The sequence below is a fragment of the Chrysemys picta genome, chromosome 2 (genome assembly GCF_011386835.1).
Source record: "Chrysemys picta bellii isolate R12L10 chromosome 2, ASM1138683v2, whole genome shotgun sequence".
NCBI lineage: Eukaryota > Metazoa > Chordata > Testudines > Emydidae > Chrysemys > Chrysemys picta.
In genome coordinates, this window is record NC_088792.1 from 65,007,833 (window position 1) to 65,032,051 (window position 24,219).

Sequence of the window (24,219 nt, forward strand, 5' to 3'; positions counted from 1 at the left end):
GAAATCTGTTTATAAGAACTTAATCACTTCCTAGATTATTCATCATTCAGCAACAAATGCAGGCAGCTTTTTATTTTTAACCCTAGAAGCACTGCTGGTGTGAGAAAATTCATGGCCCCAGCTGACAGGGCTTTCATTTACTCTGCTCTAACAGTATTAGATTGGCATGGATGTAATCTCATTAGATTATCCATGGAGACCTACTGGCACAGGAAAACAGCATCTATTGTTTTCTCACACGGTATATGGGGATAATCTGAGAGGGCCCTAATAGAGTTGTAACTATGCTGATTGGAAGCATTAAGAAGATTCACATACAGCTCTATTAATGGCACCAGGGAATCTGAATAAACAAATAAGGCCACACTGAGCAATAAATGTTAGCCTACAAGTACCGCATGACTTTCCTCATAACTACGCTAATTAATTGCTACAAAATGAATAATTTTATGATACATTTTGGGCATTGAAGGGCATGGCTTAGTGGGCTAAGTATTATGTTTGAAAAGACTGCAAGACACAGATAGGGTCAAATCCTAGGGAGACTGCTCCCATCCTTCCACGGTATAGTAGCTCCGTTGAATTCCATGCCGCTAACTGTATGTGGTTCCTTGGGAATAAAGGACAAATCCTTTCCCTACAGAAGTCAGTTGGAGTTTTGCTCTGGATTTCAATGGGAACAGGAGCAGGCTTGTGATCTTTGAAACAAAGGACTTGTTTGCTCTGCATTAAAGGAGCCAAGGCACTTCTTCTTAAGAGTTAGCGTTTACACCAATGTTCCTGGCCAAAATATTCCTTTCTTCCCCACTGATGTGCAGGCTGTCCATCTGAATGATGCCTTCCACCAAAGAGGTGGCTGAATTTCAGCAGTGCCCTATGTATATGCTATGAAACCTGCTTTAAGCATAATGGAGTTGGCCACTGAATAATGATGGGACAGAATTGTGTTCAGTGGATTTGGGGACACTTTAGAGCAGACTCTTAAGATAGGCTAATAAAACTGATCGATTGTATAAGCTCTGTTTCGGTAGCCTGTCTTCTAGATGAAGATTGCTGGAGGAGATTTCATGTAGAGCCTAGTATTACTGTTCCTCACTTGGTGAGCAAGGTCACGCCGAGTGAAGTCAGGTAGCTTCTTCCACTCCACGGCTAGCCGCCCTGAAATGAAACATTGGATTTGAATCAAAACTTGGTCTCTTAGATTGAAGGGTAGAGCACTAATCACAGGGTCATCAGTCATTTCAGTGAAGAAGGATCAAATAACACACTATCCTTGCACTTTTAGGTCCTGTCTGGCCCTGTTAATTGTGTTAAAGTTTGCCTGGTCTTTTCCCCCCAAAAAATTAGTGTTGTGTCACGAGTATTTGGTACCCAAATTATTCTGAGTCTAAATATCCAGGGTTTATCTTGACAGGAGAGTTTCCAATTACTTTCCCATCTTTATTATTTATGTACTTTGATGAAGATTTTTTTTTAAATGAATGGCTAAAGTTAGGCTTCAATGTCTATATTTAGGCACTAAATAAGTGTCCTGATATTCAAAAGTGCTGAACATCCAGGATTAGTTGCTCACTTTGGACACTCATTTTTTTTTAAAAATTGGCCTTTATAACTGTTACTATTCTGATTATTTATCATTTGTATTGCAATAGCACATAGGACCTGCAAATCATGGACCCATTGTTCTGGGTGCAGCACAAACACAGAAGAAAAAGTACTATATGATACAATTCTAATTACCACGTTTCTAAATGGTTATACACCCAGCAGAATATGTTCAGATAACACAGCTACTCCATATTTAGGACATGCCTGTTTTCTGTAAGATATTCAGTCATCAGCGCTTCAAAAGTAGTTAACAAATAGGCTTTGATTAGACAAAATGACAGTGTTGCCCTTCCCTCCTGGCTCCTCCCATCATTCTTTGATGATTCTCTGGCCCCATGGCTAGTGCTTCTATCTGTTGCTCCCCATCATTTGGTATCTCACATAGTCATTCAGTATGAGTTGAGCGTGATTTCCCAGATCAGCACTAATGGCTGTTTTGGCTAAAATGACAGGCCCACTTATGCTCAAGGTTTTTTTTTTTTCAAATGTGCTCAAAAAGAAAATGTCTATGAAGGTGCAGCCAAGGGATGGGGCAGAAAAGAAAAGAAATTCAATTTAGTTGGGAAACAATTTAAATGCTTAATTAGTAAGGGGGGGGAAATCCAAACCCTGAACAGGTGGTGTATTATTCTGCCAGGGATCTTCAATAGGAGACAGTGCATATTGTTAGCCTGATGCAGAATGAAAAATGGAAGACCTGCAGTACATGGATACATAATGGCATGTGAGCTGCTGAGATGAGGCCATGATGATGTGAAGAAATTCAATCTGTACAGGAGAAAACACTCCTTTTTGCCCACAGTTCTACTTTGAGATTTACATGGATGTGGCATTAGCAGGATCCTCATTTAGCTGCACATACCCAAAGGAACAGCAAAAAATGATGGCCCAGAAGAAAACTGCCACATTTCAAACACTCCAGCTGTGCCCTGCCACCATCTCTGCCTTCCTCTGCCAAACCCAGTAATTTATGATTTTGTCTTTTGTATCTGCAAAAAATGTTAATTTTATAGAATGAGGGAAAGACGTGGAAAAGAATAAAACAGTTGGTGAAGGGACACTTGTGTTTCTGTTAACTGCATTACAGTTTTTACCCCAATCTTGTAAATATTAGTAAAGTTTACATGATCATTACTGTTGTGTACATGATGCTTTAAAATAGAAAAGCAGTGCCAGCAAATAACAGTCTCTGTTTCAAAGAGATTGTAGTCTTAAAGGCATACTAATCCAGCTGGCACTAGAGCACAATACAACACTGAATAAATAAATCATGAATTTTGAATCATAATGATTTTCATTATTGAAGCCCAGAGAGTGTGCTCTAAAAGAATAATTATTGTTGTATTTGCATAAGAAGGTGATGGCAAGGTCGTTCTTGTTCTGTGGGATAGAACCCATAGGTGCTGGAATTAGGGGTGTTGGGGGGGGTTGCCGCCCCCCCCCCCCGGCATGAAGTGGTTTCTATTATATACAGGGTTTACAGTTTGTTTCAATGGCTCAGCACCTGCACTATACAAATTGTTCCGGCACCCCTGATAGAACTGTGTGTATATATATCTGTATGAAACAGCATGGTCCATATATTTTGGGGGGAATTAGCTGAGTGACAGGAAGACACTGTAACCTCACTGCTACAAAAAGAAAAAAATGTTGCAGTTCTATGCCTGCTTTGTGATTAAGTGTAGCTCACATCAACATTTGACCCCGTGAGAAGGCTCCTTAGTGATCTTTTCTCTAGGCTGTATAAATGATTTTTTTGGTGTCCTCTCAAGGTAGCACTTTACCATGCAAGCGCCCAGGCAGCAGTACCTCCCCCTTCACAGCGTCTCTGCAGAGTTTATGGGATGCTGGTTGGAGAACTCAGCCAATAGTAGCATGTGGCATAGACAAGAAAATAGTATCCTGGCAATAGCAAGTGTTTCCATTGCTTCTAGTGCTGCCACAGCCCTGCTTCCAATGGGGAAAATGTAATGGAGCAGCAAAGGCCAATGAGCTGAGGATCTGTCCTCCTCCTCCATGCCCTTTAATGTGTAAAGGGAAGGGTATGGGCTCCAATGTCTAGTAATATAAAATGTATGCTGCTGAATACACAAAACTGGGAGCTATGTGGGTGAGTGGCTATTGTATAATCACCAAGTATAATTATTTTTGGATTCAGGATCTCTCTGTGCAAATACCACTATATCTAATGGTGCTAAAGTTTCAAGAGACCAGACCATCTGATTGCATCCTTTTAAATCATGCTAATATTTCTCCTTGTGCTTTATTCTAGAGGCTACACATGAGATTGCTACACAGAGAGCTGCTGCCTGATGTAAACTGAAGGGGACCAATATTTCTTGTGGGTCCCAGGGCTAACTTCTCAAGTCCTGGAGGCTGCTTGTGATACAGAGGGTTTCCTGGCCTCTCTGCCTGCTACTCATGCTTCATCCATTCATCTTAGAAGACCTGGACAAGACCCTATACACTAAATAGAAGAGCTCTAAAGGCAACAAAGTCCTGCAAAGCTGTCTGCTCTGTCACAGTATCAATCCCACTGGAAAGGTTGCTGAATCAGATGGTAACAATGAGAGCTGACTGATGACTGTGGTACACTGTTTGTTGAATTGAAGTCATAACAGTCCAGCTGGTTGGTGATGTTACTGGCTCATAGCACATATCCAATAATTCCTTACATTGTGCAGGCGGACACATTGGCACTTGGCACCCCTCCTGCCACATTTCCATTTACTAACATATCCCCATTTTGAAATGCATTTACATGGTTTTACAGGTTCCTAAATGTAAAAGTATGATTACAAAGCCCCTCAAGATTTGGTAACAACTGAAGATTTTCTTGTTGAAGTTCTGCTTTTATTCTCTGCTGAACCACGACAGTGAGTTACTACCTTGCAAGTGACTCACAGGTATTTATTATCCCATGTATAAAAGGTCAGGTTTTAATGTTCTATGTGATATATGTACGTGGCTCAAGATCAGGCAGTCTTGAATGATAGATCTTAAACTATGTTTCAGGGGAAGGGGCAAGAAATGAGAAATCACAACGTTCGTTAAACAAGCCTGAAAAACACTAGCACATATGTGAGCTGGAGATGGAAACCTGCCAATTTCAGCTGGCTTGCTGAGCCACATTCTCACCACTCATAGGCTGAGAACTGAACTGAAATTTGAAAAGCTTTGAGACCTTTTCTTTTTCCCTAACGAAGTCTTCTGATTGCATAAGATGCAACATTAATAGATAAAACTAATAATGCTTAGGGCTAACTCCTCACCCTGGTCCAGCCATTTTGTGACACTGAAGCAGTACGCAGAGACCAGAAAACTGCCCCCAGTTTAGTAGAGTCCTTAGATGGCATAAAGCTGGCATTGCTGGGGGCCAGGCCAGACCCCAGCACTGCTTGCCTGCTAACCTAGGATTGAGAAAGATGGGACACGGGACATGGCCTTGGAAGGGGTAGGACTAGAGCACTCCACTCCGCCTGATCCTCTGTTGCTGGGGGAGCATTGCTGCCAGTGTAATATAGAACAGCCCCTTGCATCACAGGCTAGATGGAGCTATGGGGTAGGGGAACTTGGTGGAGAGGGAGGGCCGGGTTCCCCTACCCCATAACCACCAGGTGGGGCTACTGCCAATGCTAGGTGGGGAGGCCACCCTACTGACAGTAAAACATTTATGTTCTGACTTAAGCCTGTACAAAGTTTGGAAATTCAGTTAAAGTCCCCTCCCACCCCCGGCAGCTTTAGCCCTGGCTTATCCCTCAGGTTACAACATGTACAAAATGTGAGAGCAAGGATTATGCCCAAATAACATTCAGTGACATCAGGCTGCAGCTCCTACTGACAGGGGCACTGGAACAATTTGTGTAGTGGGGGTGCTGAGAGCCATTGACCCAAACTCTAAACCCTGTGTATGATGGAAACCACTTCATGCCAGGGGGTGCTGCACCCCCAGTACAGCTAGTTCCAGCACCTATGCCTACTGATGTCTCTGAGAGTCTTTCCATTGACTTTACTGGGAGCTGAACCGGATTCTAGATGAGGATAATCATTCATTTGATGTTTTCACTTGATTCCCTCACTCTCAAAATATCGTTGTTATCTGCCCTCTTACACTTTTGCTTCCTTTATTCGTTATTGCTATAGACTGTCAGAGTCATAGAAACGACCACCAAATCATCTAGTCTGAGCCCCTGTACGTTGTGGGTGGAGGGATAGCTCAGTGGTTTGCACATTGGCCTACTAAACCCAGGGTTGGGAGTTCACTCCTTGAGGGGGCCACTTAGGGTTCTGGGGCAAAATCAGTACTTGGTCCTGCTAGTGAAAGCAGGAGGCTAGACTTGATGACCTTTCAAGATCCCTTCCAGTTCTATGAGATAGGTATATCTCCATATATTATTATTACAGGCCACTAAGCCCCACCCAATAACCTGTGTATGGAGCCCAGCACCCTGGATTAGACTAAAGTATTACAGCCCTCTGGAGACTCAGCTATTGTGTGCCACAGGCAGAGGACAGGAGGGACAAAGGTGCACCAATGCCCGAGGCCTCTGCAATGGCAGGGAATTGATTTGGTGAGAAATTCCCAGATGATTCTAGCAAGACTTGATGTTGGACTTGAGTCTCTCCTGCTCCTAAATTCTTCATTGTACAGGACAGGGGTGACCTGGGAGGGAACATCAAGGAGCTGGTTCTAGCTCCTGGATTCCCAGGCTAGCCCCAACCCCAATGTGAATAAGAACAGCTTTTGGGCAGCTCTAATTTGTGCCCTGATTGCAGGGTCCTTAATCAACCCTATGCCAGATAAGGACCACTGCTGCAGAGCTCCACTCGGTCATACCCCTTCCTGACCCTCACATGCCCTCTCTCTGCCCTGTACCTGAGGAGAGGGTGCAGGAACAGAGGTGAAGGGCCTCACTGCAATGCAGATGTACCAGGAGGAAATTCACCTGTACCAGGGGAATTCTCTGCCGACAATTGGAAACTTGTTTACATCCCTTTATCATAGGTGCTGGAACTAGGGGTGCTGGGGTGCTGCTGCACCCGCTGGCTTGAAGTGGTTTCCATCCTATACAGGGTTTACATGGCGGCCCATACCCCAACTGGGGTGACGGGCATGAGTGAGTGAGTGACAGGGTTTACAGTTTGGTTCAATGGCTTTCAGCACCCCCACTATAAAAATTGTTCCAACACCACTGCCTTCCTTTCACACCACTAGAGTGGAATAAAGAGGCAGCTTCAGAATCTTGCCCATTACTTATTATTAGGCACCAACCGTGCTCTCAGCCCAGTACAAAATGCAAATTGAAGACAGTCTTGACTCACCAAATAGCTTTTCACATTTGCCATTGTGCCTAAGAAACATTATTAGATCATATTAGGAAGTACTTGCTTGCTGCAGTCTGTTATGTAAAAACAAAGCCATTTTTGAATCAGCAGAGTACAAAGATGTCTGGACTCATCAGAAAAGATGATTGGACCTGGGAAATGGAAAATTGGATTGCAAAAACAATTTCATTTAAAAAAATTTTCAATACTTTTGTATGATATTTTTTGTTATGTGTGGCTTAGGTATTAAGAGGCACCATCATTCATTGAGGAGATGCAATTCCTAGCATTAGCTGTGCTCTCACTTCATTAGTAGAGTGCGTGCATTGATAATCTCATGAGGATCCTAATGACTCAGTATAGCAGAAAAAAAATACAACAGCTAAAAGTTGGATTTGAGAACATTCTAGGTTGGTGCTTTTTTTGCGGAGACCCTCCCTCCCACCTGTTTCATACCAGAATGTTTTGTGAATTCTTCTCTCAGCAGGTTCTGAACATGAACTAGCCTCACTGTTCTTAGAAAATAATAAACAGCTTTAGGCTATAAAACCTTTCAGATTGTTTTCTAAAGAAGGAATTTGCATGCTGACTCATTCCTGCTATATTTATAACCTAGTGCCAAACCACCGCACCGGCAAGATTTCTAATAAAGCTATGGAAATTACATTCATTGCAATGGGAGTTGAATAAATTTACATTTGTAGTATTTTACCATTTCACAATTTATGGCAGATTACCTTGTTTGTGCATGTCTGGGTTTTAATGGTTATTTTTTATAACAGAAAATTGTAGTTTATGATGGTATTCCTGGTAGAAATTTATGATGCGTCTAGCACATGGAGTATTGTGGTTGTTTTATTGTTATGTAAGATATACTGTACATTATTGGGAATTAGTGATTACAAAAATGTTAGAAAAGTTGAAATTTTATTAAAGTGATATTTTTTCACAAGGATTTTTAGCTCAAGTTAATTATAGACCAAATGCCTCATTCCTTCTCAGGAACAATCCTCATTGACTTCCAGGTGCCCTGTCCTGAGTATTTAAAACTGATAGCATAGGTAGTATTTAACACACTACACACCTTCTCTTCAGAGTATCTTGCATGGATTCATATTTTTCAGGTCAAACTGGCCTATCTGGGATCTGACTCAGGAAAGAACTAAGGAGATCTAGAACGCTTTTAACCTCTTCTACAAAATTTAGCATTATACATCCATGCACTCCTCACCACAGCTCAGAGCCATCAGTTCTTTTTGTCTACACCGAAGGTGGAAGATGTTACCAGATATCATGATATGGTCTCTCTCTTTCTCTGCACTGTCTTTGCCTGCCTTACTTACTAGTTTAGTATGTTATGCTCTCTTGTGCTCAGTGTTTCCAGAAGGTGGCTGCTGTGAGTCCGAAGAAAGGGAATTTAAAATGATCCAGAGAGGTATGGATAAATGCAGACAGCTTTCCTTTTGGCCACCTTTCTCTGCTAATGGAAAAAAAAATCCTTTGTTTGGGAAGTGAGGCAGTAGTAAACACAATGGAGATGTTAAAACATTCTGGCAATAAAAAGCCCCATTTACTACTTTTGTACTGTCCATCCCAGTTTCTCAAAATACTTTCCCAGCATGAATTAATTAAGTCTCACAACACCCCCGTGGAGTAGATAAATATTATCTCCATTTTAAAGATGAAAAAAACAGAGGCACAGAAAGAATAAGGGCCAGTTCCTGTGGTCCTTTATCAAGCAACATCCCATTACAGTCAGGATGACAGAATTTGGCCCTAAGAATTCAAACTTGCCAGGCGCATGGCACACCTGTGAGGTGTTGAGCCCCCTCAACTCCCATTGACTTTAACGGAAATCAGGGATATTCACCACCTCTCTGAAGTACTCAACATACTTCAGGGTTGAGCCTTAAGTGACTTGTACAAAGTCACACATGCAGCTTGTGGCAGGGTTCGTAGGAGAGTCTGCATTTTAACCACACTATCCATATGCACAGTCAGCAACTTACTATAATGTCTGGAAGAAAATGGTCAGCCTTGTGCTGAAACACCCTGAAGATATGGAGCTTAGAGATTATAAACTGAGTTCTTCTTGATCATTACTTACCTTTAGTAGAGGTAGAACACTCTGTTACTCGCTCAGTTTAGAGCACCCCACCTATACCCTCCCAAGGGCTCAAGGCATGACCCAGTCAATTTAGGGCACCCCACCTATACCCGACCGAGTATACCCTACTCTAGAAGTCACTCCATAAGGAATCCTCAAAATCAGACATTGATTAAAAAAACAATAGTTTGTTTTGTTTTGCCACATATAGGCTATATTTGCTTGTAACTAAAGTTAGTTCAAGCATGTTTATCAAGGGATGCCACTATGCATCCAGTGATCACATGGTCACCAAAATCTTCAGTGGCATGATAAGCGTGCCAATGCTAGACATAAACTGAAAATCCAGCCAGACCACCTTAAGGACTTAGGTAGAGATTGAGCCAGGTGGTGGTCAATCTGCCAGAAAGCTATGGCCCTTTGGGATTTGCCATGGTGATGGGGAAAGTTAGTTCAAAAATATTCATGGACATTCAATTGAATAAGAAATAGAAATTCACTTTGATGCTATCATGACCTGTTTTATTTGCCTCTTGATAACATTGATGGGAGCAGATTTTTGCTGGCAAAATTGTGGAAAGGGAAAATTTCACAAGGAGACATACAAATATGTATTAGTATGTGAATACTTTTTCAGTATGTATTCACCTAAATATTCACACCAGAATTGAGTTTGCGCAGCTTTCTTGAAAGCACCTGGGGGATTTTTGAGTTCTCCAGCAAAGAAGCAGAATCACAATGTGACACAGTGAGAGTGGCAAACGGTGAACTCATGAAGTAATGGTCAGAACAAATAGTTTTTGAATGCACTGTAGGCTGAAATGCATTTGCTTAACTCACGTGTCTCATAATTTGAATAGCAAACAAATTTGTAAAAATCAATGTCTATTCAAGAATAAGTTGCAAACAAGCAAAGGGGCTGCATTTGTTAAATAAAATTGTTCACTCCAGACAGTTCGCCCCCTTCTACTTGTAACCCCTGGAAAGAGAAACTTGTTACTATTCTGTGCAAGAAATTAAAACACCTGATTTTTTAATGTACATATTCCATCTTCCCTTTAGTACCTCAAAAGTGAAAAATTCTGGTGAGCCTGCAGAGGACTGAATGGTCAATCTAGTCTTGCACTTAGGCCTCCATTCTTGCCTAGACATGACAGGGAAGTGGGGAGGGGCAAAGGAGCCTATTGTGGCTCCCTAATCTTGGTACTAGTTCTGTGCTGGTCCTAACCCTGGCCAAAGGTGCTATAAAGTACACCAGCCAGCTATGACTCCAAGGGGCCAATACACCAGCCATGAACAGCCAAGTAGTAGTATCACTGGACATAACATGCCCCTCATGCTAGAGGTTGTAGAGGAATGGCTGTGTAGGAGCCATCTATGCTATGCTAGCTGGGGACTCCTCTACATGAGGGAATTTTCAGCTAAGGAGATCCATGAGCTTTCTGGCAGTGTGAATCCTAGAATATTAGGGTTGGAAGAGACCTAGGAGGTCATCTAGTCCAATCCCCTGCTCAAAGCAGGACCAACACCAACTAAATCATCCCAGCCAGGGCTTTGGCAAGCCTGGCCTTAAAAACCTCTAAGGATGGAGATTCCACCACCTCCCTAGGTAACCCATTCCAGTGCTTCACCACCCTCCTAGTGAAATAGTGTTTCCCAGTATCCAACCTAGACCTCTCCCACTGCAACTTGAGACCCTTGCTCCTTGTTCTGTCATCTGCCACCACAGAGAACAGCCGAGCTCCATCCTCTTTGGAACCCCCCTTCAGGTAGTTCAAGGCTGCTATCAAATCCTGCAAGTGGCCAAGAAAAGCTGATGCTTATGTCTGGAAAACTGTTTCTGTAGAAAATGGTTAAGGATAGTCCCATCCGAGTATAAGACGGATTTGATGATGCAGTTGCAGGTTAGTTTATGTTGACAAGCCAGAATTTCTCTGTCTTATTGCTTTCCCATGGGTAGAATTCCAACAGTTTTTAGTTGACAAGGTAACTGAATGAATGTCAGTTATTCATAGATTTTAAGGCTGGGAGGCATCATTAGATCATCTAGTCTAACCTCTTGTATAACACAGGTATCTTTACAGGTTTCAGAGTGATAACCGTGTTAGTCTGTATCAGCAAAAAGAACAAGGAGTACTTGTGGCACCTTAGAGACTAACACATTTATTTGGGCATAAGCTTTCGTGGGCTAAAACCCACTTCATCAGATGTATGAAGTAGAAAATATTTTATATATATATGAAGAAAAGTACTCCTCGTTCTTTTTACAGGTATCTTTGGGTCCCATAGTATTCCCTACTCCCACTGTTCACTTGATTCTTGATGAGAACCTGGGGTAATCTACATTATGGGGCAGATCCCCTGCTAGTATGAACTGTCAGAGATCCATTGATGGAATTCTGATTATTTACACCAGCTGCTCCTATGCTTCTCAGATTACTTGAATGACAGTCCACGTGGTTTTTCTATTGCCTGATGTATCATAGTATTTCAGCGGTCTTCCCTTGATCTAAATTGGACATGAATACTGTAGGTTATTGATTAAATGAGTCCACACATGTCTTTTTCATATAGTATGTGTTGATCAGGCTTCACAGTTAATATACAGCATCTTCAGTGGTGGAGCTGGAGACGAGCCTTCAGCAGCCTTGTATCAGTCCTTGCTGTGAAACAGAACACTAAATGAAGGCTGCATGTAATCTTTATCTTAAATAGTGTGTCAGACTCACTAAAAGGTGTGCATTGAGGGATAGGGAAAGAGAAATGATCTCACCAGATGCACTGAAAACCTCCCAGTGTGTTATTCATTCACAGCTTTTGACTTATCTGTTCACTATTGCTGACTTGAGCTTTTACAACCTTGGGAAAAATCTTCTTTGGTTATTGCTATTGTTATCCCCTGGAATATTGCAGAGCTGCTCTCTAGTAGTTGAACTAGGATAGCTATGATGTGAGCTTTCCTAGAGAAGGGCTATTTTAGAGCCAAAATTTCAGAGTTCATAACCTGTTGCCTTCTCTTTAATGCTATATGCATGGGATCATTACAAATTACCTTTTCTTAAGCACAAAATGTAATGGTAAAAAATTATATATCTTCTGGCTGTTTCACTGTAACCCTTTTGCACTACAGGAACAGAGTTCAGGAATGAGCTCGTGATCTGTTTGAATTTGGTAATAACATTTTTCCTTTTTCTTTCATTTGTAAAATCAAACTTCCCCTTGCTATTGTTCTCCATTTGTCTGCAAAGTTAATATTAGTCCATTTACGGAATGTTTTAGGAAATGTGTCTCTGTGTGTTACATTCATCTGGTTTCATTCTAGTCTAAACAATGAGCTAAAAGTGAGACCTTGTGTGTGGTAGTTTACTGACGTCTGACATCTGAGTCAAGATCTGTGTGCCTCGCTATGAAAAACATTATTTAAATGTAGAATTCTACTCAAAACTCAAAAGAATTACGTGGGTGATTTGTGATTTTTGTGTGCAGCTGCTGTGAGGGAAGTGGACTTTGCCTGTTGTACAAACACCAAAATGGTATGGGCCAAGATATATGCAAGTGCTTTCTTACCACACCATCTCTCTGGCCAATCAAATCTGATGAAGATCACAAATACTAATCTTTCCCTGTAAAAACCCTGTCATTATTCATATTAAACACAGTGTAAAAATCAAATGTAAACACACACACGAACAAAAAGATGCTTTATGGGTCTCAGAGCTGATCGTATATAAATGCCCTCAAATCACCTGAGCCAATGGAGTTTTGAGAGACACCTAGCGCCTGACAAGATCAGCTTCTTAGCAACATTCTCTGGGATGCCAAGTGTGATTTTGTGTCCACACTTAAAAAAAGAAGGCAAAGAGAAGAGAGAGAGAGCAAGATCCAGAGGGAGAAAATGGACAGATTAAAAGGAGGTAGTAGCAGCTGTGCTGAGACGGGACCAGGGTGTAAGAGAGCATTGGAAATGGGCATGGAGTGGTGGCCAGCTGCTGAATGGATTCCACCACAAAAGTGTTGGGATCCCCTGGCTCATGAGAAAACAGATTTTACGTACACCACAATAAAATACTCACTACCTTTATGTCACCCAGATTTTCCTAGATAATCAGACATTTAGAAAAGTGCCCTTGCTTTCACTTTCCTTCTGTAAGGAGTTCTGAGTTGAATGTTTGTAAGTATGGATACTTGTCAGATCCTTTGAATCAAGCACTAGCATGGCAAAGAGAGAGGAATTGTGCCATTCTTTCCTGGTGATGATTCAGCAAGGAGAAAACACAACAGCTCTTCTACTATGGCTGTTACTCATATCACTCATCTCTTACAGCCTAACCACTCACTGGTTCAGCGTGTTAATGCTCTGCATATTGTGCTTAATAGAATTTTAAATTATTTTGATTAAAGTGTCAAGGGCTGAGGATTTAAGATCGATCAAAGCTACTTCCTAGCACTGTGCCAAGCCAGTTTCAGAAGATTATTGCCCAGAAGATTCAAGTGACGTAACACCCAAGACATAGAAATTCTTATAGCAGGAGGAAATATTTTTCTGATTTTATACATGGGCCTGAGGTGGTAAGAAAGATGGACTGTGCTGTCCTGTACAGCAAATGACTTGGGCCGCAATCTTCCTCCAATTGAATAAGGATCAGAACTTTGGTTAACAACAATAATAAAAACCAAGGGTGGAGCATCATGTGAAGCACTTTTACTTCACCGAACAGGATGTATAACACTGTGTTACAGTCAGCTAGTGGAAGAGTACTCTACAGGTGGACTGACTGGCTGAGGGGATTGATAACTAGCATGAAAAGTCACTCAGTAGTGGGTTACTGGTTTGAATCCAGCTCAGTGTGCTAGTGGCCAAAAAGGCATTAACTAACTGACAGCTGTTCCACAGAAATGAGAGGGTGGTTTCTGTCTCTTAGGCCCTTGTCTAGCCAAGCACTTATACACATGTATCTTTAAACATCTGAGTAGGCCTATTGGAGTTAATGTGGCCGCTCAGGTTCTTAAAACTAGGCATGTACTTAAGTGCTTGTTTGGACTGGGATCTTAGAGTGCTGGTGTATGTCTCACCAAAACTATCGTCACAAATGGTTAGCAGTTTGAGCTGAAAGGCCCAGGATCAAATGGGCATTAAGTGTGAATCATCTCAGCTTGATAGCCAGACCCTGCCATTTGGGCTTGAGGCACATTGGCAATGTAGTGAGAGTAAGGCTTGTCATTATGCTTTTCTGGATGCACCTGTTCTGTGGCTAGATGAACAATTTGGGTTTCCAGAGCTGTCAGTCTAGCACCTTTTATTAGCATTTAATTTAAAAATTGAAAAAACTAGGGAACTAGGGGCTGGTGTGAAGAAATATGATATTATCACAGCCTACTCTGAGAAATTTGTTCTTGCAGGCCTGTTTGGTCTCAGCATTGCTGGAGAAAGGGTAAACTTAATGGATTGAGGTCTGCAACAGAGCTCTGCAAGGGAAATCCATCAGATGAAGTTTGTTGTAGACTGTGATTATATGAAGCTCTTCTCAAGCCATAACCAGTACAGTCCTATTTTAGTCATATTCAGTGTGATGCAGTGCTCCCAACTTTGTATCTAAGATAAAGGAGAATAACCCTCTGTATTGCTTGCCACAGTAACTGACTCACAGATAATTGCTCTAAGTTTCAACAGTATTTGCATCCATGTGTGAATGACCATATGGTACTATAAACTAGACTATCTTGGGTCAGACTCATTGGTATCTTCCAGCTACTTTGTGTTGCTCTGGCAATGCAAAGCAGCTATCAATTCAGCGTCACTGCACTGGTTGGTTAAACTAGGCCTGTAACTGCTCTGAGTGACATAAGCAGTCAGAGTACTGATGAATCTGGCCTCTTGTATCTAAGTTACTTCTTAATACCTCATGCTGTTGTTTAAGCTAGGGCTTTATCAAAAACTTCAGATTCACTAATCATGATCTTTACTTTGTATAATAAAGAGCAGTGTAGTTCTTAGAGATTTTATTGAGTACAATAATTCTCACTGAAATAAACATTTTGCTTGCAGTTCTGTTTAGCTTAATGGTGAACTAAAATAACTTGCAATAACCATTTACCCCAAATGAGATTCATTTAGCTTGACAATTATTCTAGGTATTTATTGCCACATTGCTTGCTGAGAGCTTCACAGAATACAACTGTAAGTACATCATATGTTATGAAAATTGTATAATAGATCAAATTAAACAATATAGAAGATTCAAGCACAGAGTATGGATATATAGAGATGGGCCAGATTCTCAGCTGGGGTAAATTAGCATAGCTCCATTGACTGAAATAGCACAATAGCAGAAGAGGAGCACAACGCAAAACTGGATACATCTTTCTGAAGGCCCTCCAAATATAAGTGCAATTCCCTGCAGTTCCTTGGTGTTATTCTACTTTGTTATTTACATCAGAAATGTGTAATCATGAAACTGAACATGTAATAAAACTTGATTTATGTTAAGGAAATTAATTTAAAGTTTCTGTTACTGCTATTTTTTATTATATTCATTATGGTGAGGCCCTGGGCTGGATTTATCAAAAGGGATATGGCACAGATTTTTTAATGAACATTCATGCCCCCTATTCATCATTTATTGGCTTTCACAAACACTGTTGATGTTCTGATTTCAAATAGTTATACTTCATATACTATATATAGAAAACGAATATTTAATACAGGCTCAACTGTGATATTATCTAATTGTATGCCAGTTGTCTAAAATACTGAAATTTAGAAATGATCACTAGATAAAATTCATATGTAGAGAAACAAAATCTAGGAATTGCTTTTATTTACTGTAATTCTGCACACAAACAAATCTAATGGTTATTTTATGAATCAGGGTGCCTGAATGTCCCTTCTTGTGTCATGGATCTGAGAGCCTTGGCAGGCTGAGAATTCTACATCCAAAGTACAGGGTCTAGTTTTCTTTCAGTGGACATACAGAATTCTTATTAACCTTCAGCCTGCAGCATCATGTGCACAACCATCTGAAACTGCCCAAGGTACAGTACTAAACACTTATGCATGGGCTTATCTTCAAGTGCCTGAGCAGTTCAATTGACCTCACTGGAACTTGGGCATATGCCTTAAGTTAATCATGTGCTAAGTGCTTTGCTCACTGGAGGATTTAGAATGTAAGCTCCTATTTTAATATTAATATTAATATGTATTATGGTAGTGGCTAAGAACCAATTGAGAACAGGTCTCCATTGCACTAAGCTCTGTATAAACAGAGACACAGATGGTTCCTGCACCAAAGAGCTTACAGTTTAAATAGACCAGACAGACACAGGCTGGGGGAAGGGGTAAAACACACCAAGCGAGTGAATAATCTAATAGCAGCATACAGCACATTGGTTCCACAATTTTTGGTGGGTTTCCTCGGGAGGGGATTGTAAGGAGCATGTAAAAGTGGCAAAGTCTAAAGTGTCTGTAAAAGCTATAACACAGGAACAGTGGTGGACGAGTGCACATTGACACTTAAATACAAAGGAAAAATGACATAACCAGAGAGTGCGATAGAACATAGAGTCAAGCAACCAGTCCTGGGCTTACCTACGTGTGAGGTGCTTTGTCTCATTAAGACGATGTTTGCCATAGAGAAACAAAGAAGCCCAGGACAGGGTAGTCACAGCTATACAGATTAACAGGATGTTTTGCTACCTCATTGCTGTACATAGTTTCTGTTCAAAATAAAGGGTTTACCTGGAAGCAATCTGTTCATCAGTAAGATACTTCAGGGATCAACTAAGTGGAAAGAAAAGTAAAGGGAAGGGAAGGGTGGACATGGGACAGGGCAGGGGAGAAGAAAGTACGAGGGGCAGGTGTGGAATGAAGCTGAGGTGAAGAGGCTGTGAGCGAGAGGGTTGGAATAAACAGCCAATCAGCACTGGGCAGAGAAAGTAACTGTAGAAAGTTCTCTGAATGTCCAAAGGTCCCTGCTTTGGCTCCTCCAGGAGCTGTTCCTACTGGCTGGAGACTCTGGCTAGTAGCTCCCTGAAGTTTTCCCCCATGGTCACAGGGTGGGGAGGAAGGACACTACCTGGGTCCTAGTTTCCTTAGAGTGTGTATATGAGGCCTCCCCTGCAGCCTACTAGGGCTCATCTTCAGTGCAGAATTATCTCAAGTAATCTACATTAGATTTCCTTCTCTCAGTTAGCTTAGCCACACTGCAAAATAACAGTGGGGTTGCTGTAATGCCCCGTACTCATTTGTATGTGGTGCTAAATCTTCTGGGGGCACATCCCATAGTGTACCGTGATGCAATCAGCTGAGTTGCTCCGTGGGTATGTTGCAGTTTATAAATTGGGCCATGGATAGGGTGCAGCATAGAAGAAGGTGTAAAGATGCTTATGGGAGATATGGATAAATGGGTTGTCTATGCTGGCATGGGGGCTGGAAGGATGCAAAAAGAATCATAGAATATCAGGGTTGGAAGGGACCTCAGGAGGTCATCTAGTCCAACCCCCTGCTCAAAGCAGGACCAATCCCCAGTTAGATTTTTGCCCCCAATCTCCAAATGGCCCCCTCAAGGATTGAACTCACAACCCTGGGTTTAGCAGGCCACTGAGCTATCCCCACCCCCAAGAAAGAAGAGTGGAAAAGAAAAAAAAGGTGAAAAGCTGTGAAGGGCCTTGAAGATGAGAGCAAGAAGCTTGAATCTTGTATATTGTGTTTAATAATAAGGAAGCAGTTTCCATCACTGCAGAGTTCCCAGGGATTATTTAGCACACGGTGCATGACCTTCAAAACAATTGCTGCTTGTGCTATTGGTATCAATACATCCTCTGCTGTTGGTGCTACTGCACATGCTCAAGCAATTGGCAAGGGGATCACTATGGAGCTGCATACAGCAAGTGAATCAGTTAGGTGTTGCATATTACTTATATATCTTGCCTCATGGCATAGTCCAGGGGTAAAACAGGCAAATTCAAATAACAGCTCAAAAAAGTTGCACTGTAATTTAAAGTGTAACCTTTACACTGTGAGGAAAAGATTTTTTCTTGAAGACAAAATGCAGAACCCTGGATCTCATAATGAAACTATCCATTCCTTTTACTTCTGTTTTCATTTAAGTGAAATAGGGGGCCTCATCAGAGCCAATACAATTAGCTAAATGTCTCTCATATAAAGGCTTCAACAAAATGGAGTCTTTATATTATCTCATAGGAACAGTTGCCCAAAGTGAATTTCCAGATTAATATCCTATTACTGCCCTTTTCAAATAAAGCAATTAAGAGTAATCATCTCAACAGAATACAGCTAGGAGTATAGTGACCTAGTAATTGCAATTCTGGATCAGACCAGTGGTCCATTTTGGCCAGTATCCTGTGTCAGACAGTGGCTAGTTCTAGCTGCTTAGGTGAAGATGCAAGAAACCCTGCATTTTGTAATTGTGGAGCAATCTGCCTACAGAGAAAGACACGTAACCCCTATAAATTAGAGCTTTTTTATACCTTCCAAAATGTTTTTTTAATGCCTTGCTCTTGTAACTCTGGTTGGTCTCATTATACATATAAATGCCAAATCCCTTTTTTTTTAATCCTACCAAACCCTTGGCCTCAATGATAGTTTGTGGCAATGAGTTCCACTGGCTAATTTGTGGGTTGTGTGGGAAAAGGATTTCCTAGATAAATATATGTTGCTTTTATCAACTCCTATGAACTGAAAGGCAGAGGTAAAGTTACACAGATATATTTGATGTAAGTGCTGAAAGGTCTCAGGGGAGCACATACAATTTCTTAAACCTTAATTTTTTCACAAAAGCTTTTTGTGTAAATTCCCAGAATAACACTAGTTCTCTGCTGTATGTAGAACTTTGCTACATAGGCAAAAATCTGATCTAGCAGAAACAATATAATGCCTCTAGGGGAATTATTGTAACATGTGAACTAGAAAGCATTACTTTCCCCTTGTAAAATGGCATGGCTGTGTAATGTGTATCCTGCGCCAATTAGACATTGTCTTTTTTGGATTAACTTCTTGTCAACTTGTACTTGTGAAAACATTTTTGACAGATCTAGAGCAGATATAAAAGCAAAGGAAACAGCTAACGCTAGGATTTATAGGTAGGCATCAATTTTGCAGAAAGGATACTTTTCATATGTTTATAGAAGATAAAGAGCTAAACAAATCCTTTTATTTGTTCTGGTTTGGTGGATAAATGCAGATCTGTTTTATTCAGCTACTTCATGGGATGTATTGGACATGAGAAATGTAAAAAATTCTGATTTGGCAATGTTCCCGTGTGCTGAAATCTCTGAAAAGGTCAGATATGTATGATATTTTTCATAGGTTAATACTACTGCCTAAGCACCTATAATTGCAAGTGTGCTGGGAAGATTTTGTTGAAAAGGCTTCTTTGACTTCAGCCTGCACTTAATTATCAGTCATGGATCTCTTGTGATAGTTCTGGCCTGGGGACTGTGCTTTCTGATACTTTATTTCTGATCTGGATGTACAACAGGGATTTTTGAGCTAGACACATAACAGAGAGAGAGACTGTTCCTATTCATAGGTCTTATGCATGGGCAGCAGGTATCAAAGGCCAGGGGAGGCTGAGCCTCCCCAAACAGGCCCATGCTCCACCCCTAGACCCCTTCCTGCTTCCCGCCACCGCTCTGCGGCTCTGAGTCTTCCCCCCCATGGCAGGGCCTGGAGCTAGTGGGGGCCAGGCTGTGGCTAGGGACTCAAGGCGGCTGGAGTCGGTGCTCACGCTGCTGGCCTGCCCACCACTCTGAGGCTGGGGACACTCGGGCGGCCCGGGGCTGGCTGCCACCTGGGGGGGGGAGCCTCTGGGTTCTGGAGGGTGGTGGTGGTAGAGGCGGGGCCTCAGGCAGAAGGGGTAGGCCAGGCTGTGGGCTAGCCTCCCTGAACCCGTGGTTCACCCGCTGCCCCTCGTCTCATAGATAACATTTAGATTGATTGGAGTCTTTGTTTTAACATTTCCTATTTCAACAAAACCCTCCCACCACTTTGGCCATGAGCATTTTCTCACCTTTTCTCACCTTTTCCTCAAAGACCTGTGGAGATTAGAAAATCATTTTCAAATCTCCAGTTTTATTGAAATAATTCGTAAAAGGCACCACAAAGTGAAAAATAGGTGCTGCTACTGCATACTGTGTATTTGTATATGCCAGAGGAATAGGGTGACTGTACTTCCTAAAGTAAAAACGGGACGGCCCTGGGGCTCACCCAAGCATCCTCTCCCCACACCTGCAGGGCTTGCCAGAGCCCCCCCTGCCACTTAGGACTGGGGCTCACCCTCCTGAGCTCCGTGTCCCATGCCACCTGCGACGGGGGCTGGGACTGACGCCCCCTGAGCTCCGTGCCTCCCATGGCTGACCCCTTAGCCCCACTTCCCTGCACCTCGCATTGCCACTCCCCCCGATGTTCCTCCATGCCCCCCAGCCTGACTGTTTTGGTAAACTGGGCATTTGTTTGTTGGCTCTTGTCAACTGATTAGTTGGGAAGAGAAAACAGGATAAATGCCTGTTTTTGTCAAAAAAAAGTCGGGACAGCCAGGACAGAGCTTAAGGAGGGGACTGTCCCGGCCCAAACAGCACCTATGGTTACCCTACAGAGGAATGCTGTGTGACGCATGCTGAACCATAGTAGCAGTATGGGGCCAGCTGGGGAGAAGGGGAAGCTCTCTACCACTGTATACTGGAATGCTAGTTCCACAGCGGAAGGGAAAGCCCCCCTTTAACTGGAGTGAAATAGGCAGAGCAGATCTGGCAGCAACACTAGCGAACATGAAGTGAGCAGGAGGCAGCTTGAAGGAGGAGGTAACTACTAGGTCAAACTCCTAAGGCCCACAGGAAGGGAGCTCCGTTACAGCTCAGATAAGGAGCTCTGCATAACAGCAGCTTGTGCCTCCTGTACAGATCCTAAGTTGCCCTCCAGTGTGTCTTTGGGACAGTGTAGGAGAAAAGCAATGCTGCTATTCAGACAAGTGAAGCTCAGCTTGGCTTCAGCACAGTTTAGGAAATTTTGCGGCTCCTTTAAAAAAAAAAAGAAGTAGATTGTACAGCCTTTTGTGGAGGTGCAGAATTGTGATATACAGGGGGCCTGCTCTGCAGGTGCCTCCCCTCCCGCGCAGTCCTACCACTAATTGCTTCCATAACTCATTCTCTTTTATGGTCTTAAAGGTAAAGTGTATCTTTGCCTAAGTGTATCTTCTAGCAAATATATATTGCACAAGCAGGTGAACCAGTTTTAAGCAATGAGAGCCTCCCCTGCTTGACTCTTTGCCCAGGTCTGGTGGAAATGAACAAAACTTTGTTTTGAGGGGTGAAAAAATGTTTCATTAAATCCCCCATCACACTGTCACCAGCCCTTTACATTTATTTACCCCCCGACTGATGTAAAGAGATCCTTGTATAAACCAGAATCAGACGCTAAACAGTTTGTTGATTTTAATCAATATAGGGTCCTTAATGCTTGATGAAATTCATACTTTAAGGCAGGTCTGCACAACATGCAGCCCGCGGGCAAGCGGTGGGGTGGGGTTGTCGGGTTCGGCCAGGGCCGGTGCAACTACTAGGGCCGGCGAACAAGGCAGTTGCCTAAGGAGCCAAGTGGTTGGGGGCATCCGGGATTTTTCCTCCTTCCCCACCCTTCCCCTCACGCAGAGTGCGGCGCGGCTGATTGGGCACCTGGGCCTGATTTAGCTGCTCCCATTGGCCTCCAGCAGGCAGAATCCCTCTCCCCCTCCCCCTGCCTCAGTGTCGCGTTGCAGCACTCTGCCGGGGAGGGGCTGTGTGCTCCACAACTTGTTGGGTTTAGCTCCACCTGGAGCGGCATGGTGGTAAGGGGAATCCCAGGGGGCAGTCAGGGAGCAGGAGGAGGGTTGGACGGGTCAGGAGTTCTGGGGGGAGCTGTCAGGGGGTGGGGAGTGGTTGGCTGGGACGTGGGAGTCCCGGGGGTCTGTTTGGGGGTGGGGGTGTGGATAAGGGTTGGGGCAGTCAGGGGACAGGTAGGGGATAAGGTCCTAGGGGGGCAGTTATGGGGGGGTGTCTCAGCAGGGGGCAGTCAGGGGACAAGGAGCAGGGGGGGTTGGGGGTTTTGAGGGGGGTGGGAAGTGGGAGGAAGTGGATGGAGGCGGGGCTCGGGTGGGGCTTTTCCCCCCCATCCTCTTTTTTGATTGTTGAAATATGGTAACCCTAAAAAAGCGGTGCCCTGGCTCAGCAGGGAGGAGCTGCCTTCCGGAGACACTGGAGAGCCAGAGCGTCGGCTTGCAGGGGCAGCGAGCCCCAGTCATGGAGGAGCCGGCACAGTGCAGGGGGGCAGCAGCCCTGCAAAGGCAGCGGCACGGCTAGCGGGGAGCAGCCACCCCCCCCGCCCCTGCACACCAGGCTGTGGCCTGGCGTGCCCTCCGGGGGCTCCTGCAAGCTGCAGCGGATGCTTGCGGGCGCTGGCCCCCCATATGCCCCCCTGCACCCTCCAGCTGCCCCCTCACCGCACTCGGGCTCTGCGGCTCCCGGGAGTGTGAGCCACCACCGCCACTGCCCCTCCCGGAGCAGCGTGCCCCAGCCATGGAGGAGCCGGCATGGCACAGGGGCAAAGGCGGCGGCACTGCTAGCGGGGAGCATCTGTGCCCCCCGCCCCTCCTGCCCAGGCTGTGGCCTGGCGCCCCCCCCCGGGGGCTCCTTATGCTGCAGCAGATGCATGCAGTCTGCGGCCTCCGTGCGCCCCCCGGTTCCGCCATCACCACGCTCGGGCTTTGCAGCTCCCGGGCATGTGAGCGGCCGGGGCGCGGGGCCCTGAGCCTGCTCCGGGAGGGGCAGTGGTGGTGGTGGCTCACACTCCCAGGAGCCGCAGAGCCCGAGCGCGGTGAGGGGGCAGCAGTGGGGCGCAGGGGGGTGCAGGGGGGCCAGCGCCCGCATGCATCCGCTGCAGCTTGCAGGAGCCCCCGGGAGTGGGGGCATACCGGGCCGCAGCCTGGACAGGAGGGGCGGGGGTGTGTGGCTGCTCCCCGCTAGCCGCGCCGCCGCCTTTGCAGGGCTGCTGCCCCCCTGCACTGCGCCGGCTCCTCCATGGCTGGGTCACGCTGCCCCTGCAAGCCGACGCTCTGGCTCTCTGGTGTCTCCGGAAGGCAGCTCCTCCCTGCCGAGCTGCTGCAGCGGCCCAAGCCCGGCAAAGCCAGTGAGTGGACTCGGGGTGGGGGCTGCTGGGGTGGGGTGGGGAGGGCTCGCGGGGGGGCTGTGCGCCCTCCAGGGGAGTTCAGGGGGCGGGGGAGGGGAACCTGGTCTGGGGGGCAGCCTCTGGGCACGGCTGGCCCCTGGGCAGGCTGGCCCCTGGGGTCTATAAAGGCTTGTTGGGATTTGCCCCTCAATGAACTGATGAGCGGGGGGAGGAGGGGTGCTGTGTTTCGGGGGACTTGGGGGGGTTTGGTGGTGCTGGGTGGGGTTCGCCCCTCAACTGTTTTCTTTGGAGTAATATGGCCCTCGCCGCTTTACGAGTTGTGCAGGCCTGCTTTAAGGCCTAATCTGTAGCCTGTTGAAGGCAAATTCCACTGACTTCAGTGGAATTTAGATCAGGCTCACGTTGAGCAAAAATGAGAATGTGATGTATTTTAGGCTATGATTTTCATTGGTGGGTGAAATTCACTGATGTGCAGAGGGCCAGCACAAGGCCTAAGAGATACTAAAGTCCCATTTCAACTCTATTTTGAAAATGTAGTTGGGGGGCGGGGAGGGGAAGAGGACAGTCTTTGGGCAGGTATGCCCCATGAGTGAAGTTTACTGACTGTAAAAGAAAGCGTGCTCCTTTCTGCTCAGCACAACATTCTAGCAGCTCATTTCTCGCCATCAATAAACGATAGACTGTATTTCAGATGAAAGTTTTTAATTAAAATTGGCATATTGGAGTATTGGCAGCCTCAGGACTGCTGAAATGTGACATCATTTATGACACCAGCAGTTAAGGGGCTCAGAGTCCGAGATCGTAAAACAGGTTCCAGGCCTGATTTGTTATTGATTTAACAGTCAGGATAACTTTCCCCTTTAATATTTAAACAAAACATCTCATGGCTAAGCATTAAAGATGTACTTTTCTGCAGCTTCGACCCAAATTTTTCTAAGTCACAATAATCTCCAATGAACAATCTTTTGACTTTTTTCTACCGAGCAATGGTTTCTGTAACACT